Genomic DNA, 8,296 nt, shown 5'->3' with positions numbered 1-8,296 from the left:
GTAGAATTCCCTGACCCAGGATGTATTGACCTCAGTCAAGTTCCTTTCCAGGAAGAACCAACCTCTCTGTTTTATCTGATCTGAGGTGTATTGCTATAGTTCTTCCGGGATTTTGAGGGTCCTTTCCAGGTATAGGTTCCTGGAAGTGGCAAAAATCGGATACTTAAGCTCACAGTATTTGTTGGAAAACTTGACATGGTCTGTGGCAGGCAGCAACTGGTCTGCCCTTTCTTGCGGGGTAAAATTCTTTTCCCGCCAGTAATCGTCATGGAGGATATCTAGGATAGTGGTGGAGGATTCGCCTTTTTTCTGTTTGCCTGTAGTTGCTTTGCCTTTTTCTTTACTTTTGGGATCAGACATCCTGAAAAGCAGAAGTTGCAGGATACAGGTGAAGAACTACAGTAGGAAAATAGGTAGGCAAATAGGATTTATCAATATAAGCATAAAGGCAAAAGAGCAATAGAAGCATGAAATGAGTTAAATATAAGTAATTTTGGACTGTATGCGAGTTAAAAGTCTGAGAGTAAAAAAAATCACAATCCAAAATATAAGATAAGTGGAATTCATGTTAATTAGGAAAAATAATAATCATGCCTTGAGTTAGAAAGTTAAAATAGTTAGGTAAAAACCAAAAGAGAAGTTAGAAAGTTAAAATGGTTAGGGGTTAAAAAGGAAGTTAATGTAAGTGGCATAATAATGGGTTTCCTTGTTAACAATAAATTTACAAACTTGAAGAACAATTGACTCAAATTCAAGCAAAGATTGCAGTTTATTGATGATTAATCAGATAAATAACAGAATTGCAAAATGAAACTGAAATCATCAATAATGCAGTTTATTAATCAAGGAACCAGGAAGAGTAAGAAAGCTAGCCCATGCATCCATGAATTGGTTTGGTTATAGCCAATTAGTTCAAAATTCTAAATTACCAAAACCAATGCATGAATGGGAGTTGAGGGAAACAAAATTATTGAAAAAAAATTGGACAGCATTCCAGCTAAAATTGGATGTTCCCGAGGAATAAACGGCAACCAATTCAGTTCATATGACATAAAATTAATGCCGAAAAGAGAAATAAATAGCAAAAACATTAAAGAATAGTGTAATAGCAGCATCAAACATTAAAGAATAGCATATGACAGTATCATCATAAATTCAAAATTGCGAATCAGATAAAAACAGGTAACAAGAACGGCGCAATTATCAGGCCTAAATCCACTAACCACATCCTAGCTACCTAACCACCTAAAATCCACTATGATCATGCATCTCTAACTATCCTCATTTGAATAGAATTTGAAAAATATGCCACTAACTAGCGAACTGATAGAGGGATTAGTGTTCGGCGGAACATGGTGTATAGAGGAATAAAAGTATGGATCAGAAAGATGGTGGGAGTGTCGTGGTGGTGGCGGCAACACGGCGGAGCAGGTAGGCACTGTGGCGGCGGTCCGTGGTGGAGGCAGGGGCGGTTCGGTGGTTGGATTAGGGTTATGGATCAGAAAGATGGTGGGAGTGTCGTGGTGGTGGCGGCAACACGGCGGAGCAGGTAGGCACTGTGGCGGCGGTCCGTGGTGGAGGCAGGGGCGGTTCGGTGGTTGGATTATGGTTATGGAGGGGAAGGAGAGAAGAAGGAGGCGATGGGTTGGGGGTGGTGGGGTATGGTGGCTGGCGGTTCTGGGTGGGTGGCACGGTGGTGGCGGCTCGGTGATGGGGACGTCAGTGGTTGAAAGGGGGAGAAGAGGTAGGAGAGAAAAAGTAGAGAAAGAAAAAGGAGAGGGGTGGGGTGTGGTGAGGTGGTGCAGCGGCAAGGGAGCGACACGGCGGTTCTAGTGGCTGGTCGGTGGTGGTGGGTTGCAGAGGAGGGAGGAGAGAGTGCAGAGGAGGAAGGAAAAAGAGAATGGGTTGACGCGAGGGGGTTTAGGGTTTTGCATGGGTTGGGTTAGTGGATTCAAATCCATGTGACCGCGTGGAGCACACGATCGCGTGATTGGGGTGGAAAGGGAATAACGCGGACGCGTTATTGACGCTATCGCGTGAGTGAGGTATAATGTAATTGACACGAACGCATGAAACATGCGAACGCGTCGCTTGGAATTGTGCTAAACTCACAATTCCAGTGTCGTTTTGGCGTAACTCTCTATCTTTATTTAGGGGGCCATAATATCCACGTGACGCGTGCACGTCGCCCACGCTTTCGCGTGGTGTGTGTGTAGTGTAAGTGACGTGATCGCGTCACTGACGCGAACGCGTGGCCCAATTTGTGCCTAACGCACACCAGCCGCACGATTCCAGCCCAACTTTCTGGGCATTGGATTGTTACGCCGATTTCTAATCAACGCCCTCGCGTGGGGTGATATATATATATATATATATATATATATATATATATATATATTTGATGCAGTATGCAGAATGTAATGCAGATGTGTATGTTATGCATAATTCCAGGTTCAATAAAATAGAATAAAATAAAACTTAAAAACAAACAAAACGAAATAAAATTGAAATTGACAAAGGAACGATCATACCATGGTGGGTTGTCTCCCACCTAACACTTTTAGTTAAAGTCCTTAAGTTGGACATTCTGGTGAGCTTCTTGTTATGGTGGCTTGTGTTTGAATTCATCCAGAAATCTCCACCATTATTTGGAATGCCAACAGCCTCCGGGGTCCTAAATAAGGCATGTAAAGCCTTTGAGTAAGGGCAAATAGGCTTCAAGGCTCCCGGGGTGTTAAATGTCAGAATAGATTCCAGGATCCCAAACCTTACATATACACCTGTTTTTGTCTTAATCTGCATTTTTCCAGCTGGGTGGTGAGCAATCTGAATTCTCACTGAAGCGACCAAACAGCGTCCGAGATCCATTTAATCGAACTTGATACCAATCCTTGCGCTTCAGATTGAAGCGTGGACTCTTATTGGATCTTGCATACCAGCTCTGAGTACGAACCATTTTCCTCTTACCCTTAAAGCCGCAGAGAGCTCTAAGCTATGATGACTGGTCATCATATACCCATTTTTCAAGCTAATTTCACTTGTTTTATTAGCCTTTATGCACTTTCTTGCATCCTAAGTAAGTGATTTGGAGTGAAAATGCATAACTTCTTTAAATCAAACAACCACCATAAAATTAATAATAACTCATGAGGTTTAAGCTGAATTTAATTGATTTTTAATTGATTTATAAGCCTTGTGAATTTAGTGATACTTTGAGTGGTTGTTTTGGTTTATTGTAGGTGAAGAAAAGAAGAAAAGAGGAAAGCGTGGCTTAAGAAAGCGTGGCCCAAGAGAGGAAAAGTGTGGCGCATGGAAGGGAGGAAGCAAGCATTGCCCCCCACAAGGGCACACTGCCCTCTAGGAGGGCAACATGAGCAAGCAAGCCTTGAGAGGCAACACTGCCCTGCCCATGACAAGGGCAGAGCACAAATCTGTGCCTTGGATTAAAGAAAGTAAAAACATTGCCCTGCCCCTCCTCAAGGGCAGTATCGGCTCACCAAGGGGAGAAATTCAAAGAAAAAGTTCACCATTGCTTGCCACAAGGATCGAACACGGAACCATGAGGAAATAAGAAACTAAGCCTTACTTTGGTGCCAAGAAAATCAAAGAAAAGAGGTAGTGTGAGCGTCACACAAGGATCGAACACGGGACTTCAGTTTGGAAACATTGCCCTGCCCTCCGCAAGGGCAGGGCAGCATTTTGGTGATGCACACACACGCACCATTCTGGTGCACCAAGGGAAGGCTCGGCAGCATCATTCTGGCGCACAGGCATCACTCGGCAGCACCAGCAGCACGCACGGGCACCATTCTGGCGCGCCAAAAAGTTCTGCCCTGCCCTCCGCAAGGGCAGGGCAGCGTCCTGCACGCACCAACGCATCACACGCACGCACCAATGGGCCAGATGCATCATTTTCTGCCCTGCCCTTTACAATGGCAGGGCAGCCTCCTGGAAGCAAATTGTTTTGGTCTAAAAATTGAATTAAAAATCCAATTTAATTCATTTCTTCACCAAATCAAAAGCCCATCCAAATCTCAAGATCCAAGAATAGAAAGTGTATAAATAGGAGCTAGTTTGATGTAATTAGGACATTTTACTTTACTTTTGAATTTGGAACCTTCTTTTGAATTTTGGAGATTTCATTGAGAGCTAGGAACTGAGATTTCAGAGAATTGGAGAGGAGAATTGATCTCTCTTCTTCCTGGTTCTTGCTTGAGCATTTTTATTTTTCTTGTTTGAGTCTTGGGTGTTAAGAATTGAGGAAATTCTGTCTCAATCTCCACTCAAGAGCTCTTTAATTTCTCTTCTGCATAATTGAGTTCAGTTACATTCCCTTTACTGCTTCTTCTTCAATTTCTTGTTAATCGCTTTGGGAATTTGGATCTGGGAAGGCAATTGAGATCTAGACTTTGCTATCTAGTCTCTGGAGTCCTGAGATCACATTTTTCTTTTGGTTCTTCTGTGAACCTCTGCTGCAATCCCTTTCCATTCTCTGTTTGAATTTTAAGTATTTCTAATTCATCTTCTGCTTTATTACTTGCTGCACTTTAATTTCCATTGCTTAAATTCTGAAATCCCAATCCTCAAATCCTTTTTTCATTCAAGCAATTTATATTTCTTGCACTTTAAGTTACTGCAATTTACATTTCTTGCACTTTAAGTTTCAGTCATTTAATTTCTTGTTCTTTAAGATTCAGTCCTTTTACTTTCAGTTCCTTTTAATTTCTGCAATTCTTCCCTTCCCCCTTTACATTTCCTGTTGTTTAATTGCTGTTGGATACAAAACACTCAACCAATACTTGATTCGCTTGACTAAATCAACCACTAAACTAAAATTGCTCAATCCTTCAATCCCTGTGGGATCGACCTCACTCATGTGAGTTATTATTACTTGATGCGACCCGGTACACTTGCCGGTGAGTTTTGTGTCGGATCGTTTTCCGCACATCAAGTTTTTGGCGCCGTTGCCGGGGATTGAAATAGATTGACAATGATTAAGTGAAGTGGAGGTCTAGATCAAGCACTTTTTCTTTTCTGTTTCTTTATTTTTCTTTACACACTAACTGTTTGAATTTTTGCTTAAACTAACTAAAAATTCATTCTAGCAATAGATTGAAGTTTCATTGGTTTTCTGGATCTGTGTGTTTCTTATCGTGTGTTTGTATGTCAGGTATAGGAAGAGCTTCCCCTATTCTCTCCGAACTTGACCAAAGAACTCTTCGAAGAATAAGAAGAGCTGAAAGAGGGAAGAACGTTATTGGAGAGGAAGAATCTGAGGAGGAATTCCAAGAAATGGAAGGAGATCCATCAAATCCCAATCAACCAGAAGGAGGGGCCAACAATAACCCACAACAAAGAAGAGTACTGGCTTCCTACACATTTGCAAATGCTAGACACTGTGGGAGTAGCATCCTTACCCCCAATGTCAATGCAAACAACTTTGAACTAAAGCCACAGCTCATCACATTGGTCCAAAACAACTGTTCCTTTGGAGGAGGGCCATTGGAGGATCCAAATCAACATCTATCTACCTTCTTAAGGATTTGTAACACTGTCAAAACCAATGGTGTGCCTCCTGACAGTTACAAGTTGCTGCTCTTTCCATTCTCTCTCAAGGATAAAGCCACTCAATGGCTAGAAACATTTCCAAAGGAAAGCATCAACACTTGGGATGATTTGGTGAGCAAGTTTCTTGCCAAATTTTACCCCCCTCAAAGGATCATAAGATTGAAGACTGAGGTGCAGACATTCACTCAAATGGAGTCTGAAAATTTATATGAAGCATGGGAAAGATATAAGGCACTATTGAGGAAGTGTCCACCAGAGATGTTTACTGAGTGGGATAAGTTGCAGAACTTCTATGAAGGACATACTCTGAAGGCCCAAGAAGCACTTGATCACTCAGCTGGAGGCTCATTACAACTCATGAAAACTACAGAGGAAGCTCAAAACCTCATTGATATGGTGGCCAACAACCAATATTTCTTTGCTCATCAAAGGCAACGCCAACCATCACAAAGAAGAGGAGTCATGGAGTTGGAAGGAGTGGATTCAATCTTAGCTCAAAACAAAATGATGCAGCAGCAGATTCAACAACAGTTTGAGCAAATGGCCAAAAGAATTGATGGCCTGCAAGTAGCATCAGTGAGTGCCACAAGCCAACCATCAACCACATGGGTGCAAAGTGAAGAAACTCAAGAGGAGCAACAGCAAGAGCAAGTCTAATACATGCACAACCAAAATCCTGGAACAAATGAAGTCTATGGTGATACCTACAATCTATCTTGGAAGAACCATCCCAACCTCAGATGGGGAGACAACCACAATCAAACTCAGCAACCATGGCAAAGAAACTCAAATCAAAACAATTGGAAAAACACAAACCACAACAACCAGCCAAACACTAACCAGAACACATACAGAAAACCACAAAACACTTACCCCAACTCAAACCATTATCCACCCAATAACCAACCAACTAACCAAAACACCTACCATCATCCAACAACACCCCAAAGCCAACCCACCTCACAAGAATCCCAGAGGATTACTAATCTAGAACTGCTCATGGAGAAAATGATGAAGAACCAAGAATTGACAATAAAGAACCAAGAAGCTTCCATGAAGAACTTAGAAAGGCAGATTGGACAAATCTCCAAGCAGATTTCTATTGAGAGACCATCAAGCTCACTACCAAGTGACACCATTCCTAACCCAAAGGAAGAATGCAAGGTCGTGCAACTAAGGAGTGGAAAGATGTTAGTGGATGGTAACCAAGGAGCAACTAAGGAACTCTTGGAGAATGACAAAGAGTCAACAGAGAAAGAGGAAGCTAACAACAAGGACATAACAAGCAAGAATGTTCCAGAAAAGCTCACAGAAGAAAACAACCAACCAAAGAACTCAAGGAAGGAAAAGCAGATCATGGAAGAACCAAATCCAAGACAGCAGCAAGTGGAAAAGAGCCTTACACCCCCACTACCTTATCCACAAAGATTCCACAAAAAGACAAAGGATCAGCATTTCCACAAATTTCTTGAGACTTTCAAGAAGCTGGAAATCAACATACCTTTGGCTGAGGCATTAGAGCAAATGCCTCTATATGCCAAGTTCTTAAAAGAGCTCATCAACAAGAAAAGAGACTGGAACGAGAAGGAGACGGTAATGCTCAGTGAGGAATGTAGCGCTGTGCTCCAAAAAGGAATTTCACCAAAGCTCAAAGATCCAGGGAGTTTTGTAGTATCATGCACCATAGGCAAACTAACCTTGGACAAAGCCCTCTGTGATCTTAGAGCTAGTATAAACTTAATGCCCTTGTCCATGATGAAGAAGCTTGCTATAGAAGAACTCAAACCCACCAGGATGTCACTAGTCATGGCCGACAGATCAATCAAGATACCCAATGGAATTGTGGAAAATTTGTTAGTGAAGGTTGGAGAGTTTATGTTCCCTGCGGACTTTGTAATCCTAGACACTGACGAGGAAGGAAACAATTCAATCATCTTGGGAAGACCATTTCTAGCAACTGCAAGAGCCATTATAGATGTGGAAAAAGGAGAAATGATTTTCAGAGTACACAATGAGCAAATGATCATAAATGTTTTTAAGTCAATGCAACACCCTCCTGAGCAGGAAGATCATTTGAGAGTGGATATGATAGAGAGCCTGGTGGAAGAAATGTTAGACACTAATCAGCATGAGCAAGAAAAAGAAAATCAAGAAATAGTAGAGGAACACGCAGCTGAGATCTCCATTGATAAAGAGGTGGAACCAAGCAAGAAAGAAGAAGTGCAAAAACAAGAACTGAAACCATTACCTTCCCATCTCAAATATGCATTTCTTAGCACTTCAGAGAGCTTCCCAGTGATCATCAATTCATCCCTGACAAAGAGAGAAGAAGGAGAGCTTCTTGATGTTCTCAAAGCTCACAAGGATGCTTTAGGATGGACCATTGATGATCTAAAAGGCATTAGCCCTGCAGTGTGTGTGCATAAAATTCCCTTGGAAGACAATTCCAAAGTAGTAATTCAACCTCAGAGAAGATTGAATCCTGTAATGAAGGAAGTTGTCCAAAAGGAAGTAATGAAATTGTGGAATGCAGGGATAATATATCCTATTTCCGATAGCTCATGGATAAGCCCAGTCCAAGTAGTACCAAAGAAGGGTGGAATGACAGTCATTATTAATGAGAGAAGTGAACTCATTCCCACAAGGACTATGACGGGGTGGAGGATGTGTATTGACTATAGGAGGCTGAATGATGCCACACGCAAAGATCACTTCCCACTTCCTTTCA

This window comes from Arachis stenosperma, chromosome 4 (genome assembly GCF_014773155.1).
Source record: "Arachis stenosperma cultivar V10309 chromosome 4, arast.V10309.gnm1.PFL2, whole genome shotgun sequence".
In the NCBI taxonomy this organism is placed as follows: domain Eukaryota; kingdom Viridiplantae; phylum Streptophyta; class Magnoliopsida; order Fabales; family Fabaceae; genus Arachis; species Arachis stenosperma.
The sequence above is the reverse complement of the archived record's forward strand: the minus strand, read 5'-3'. Positions refer to the sequence as shown.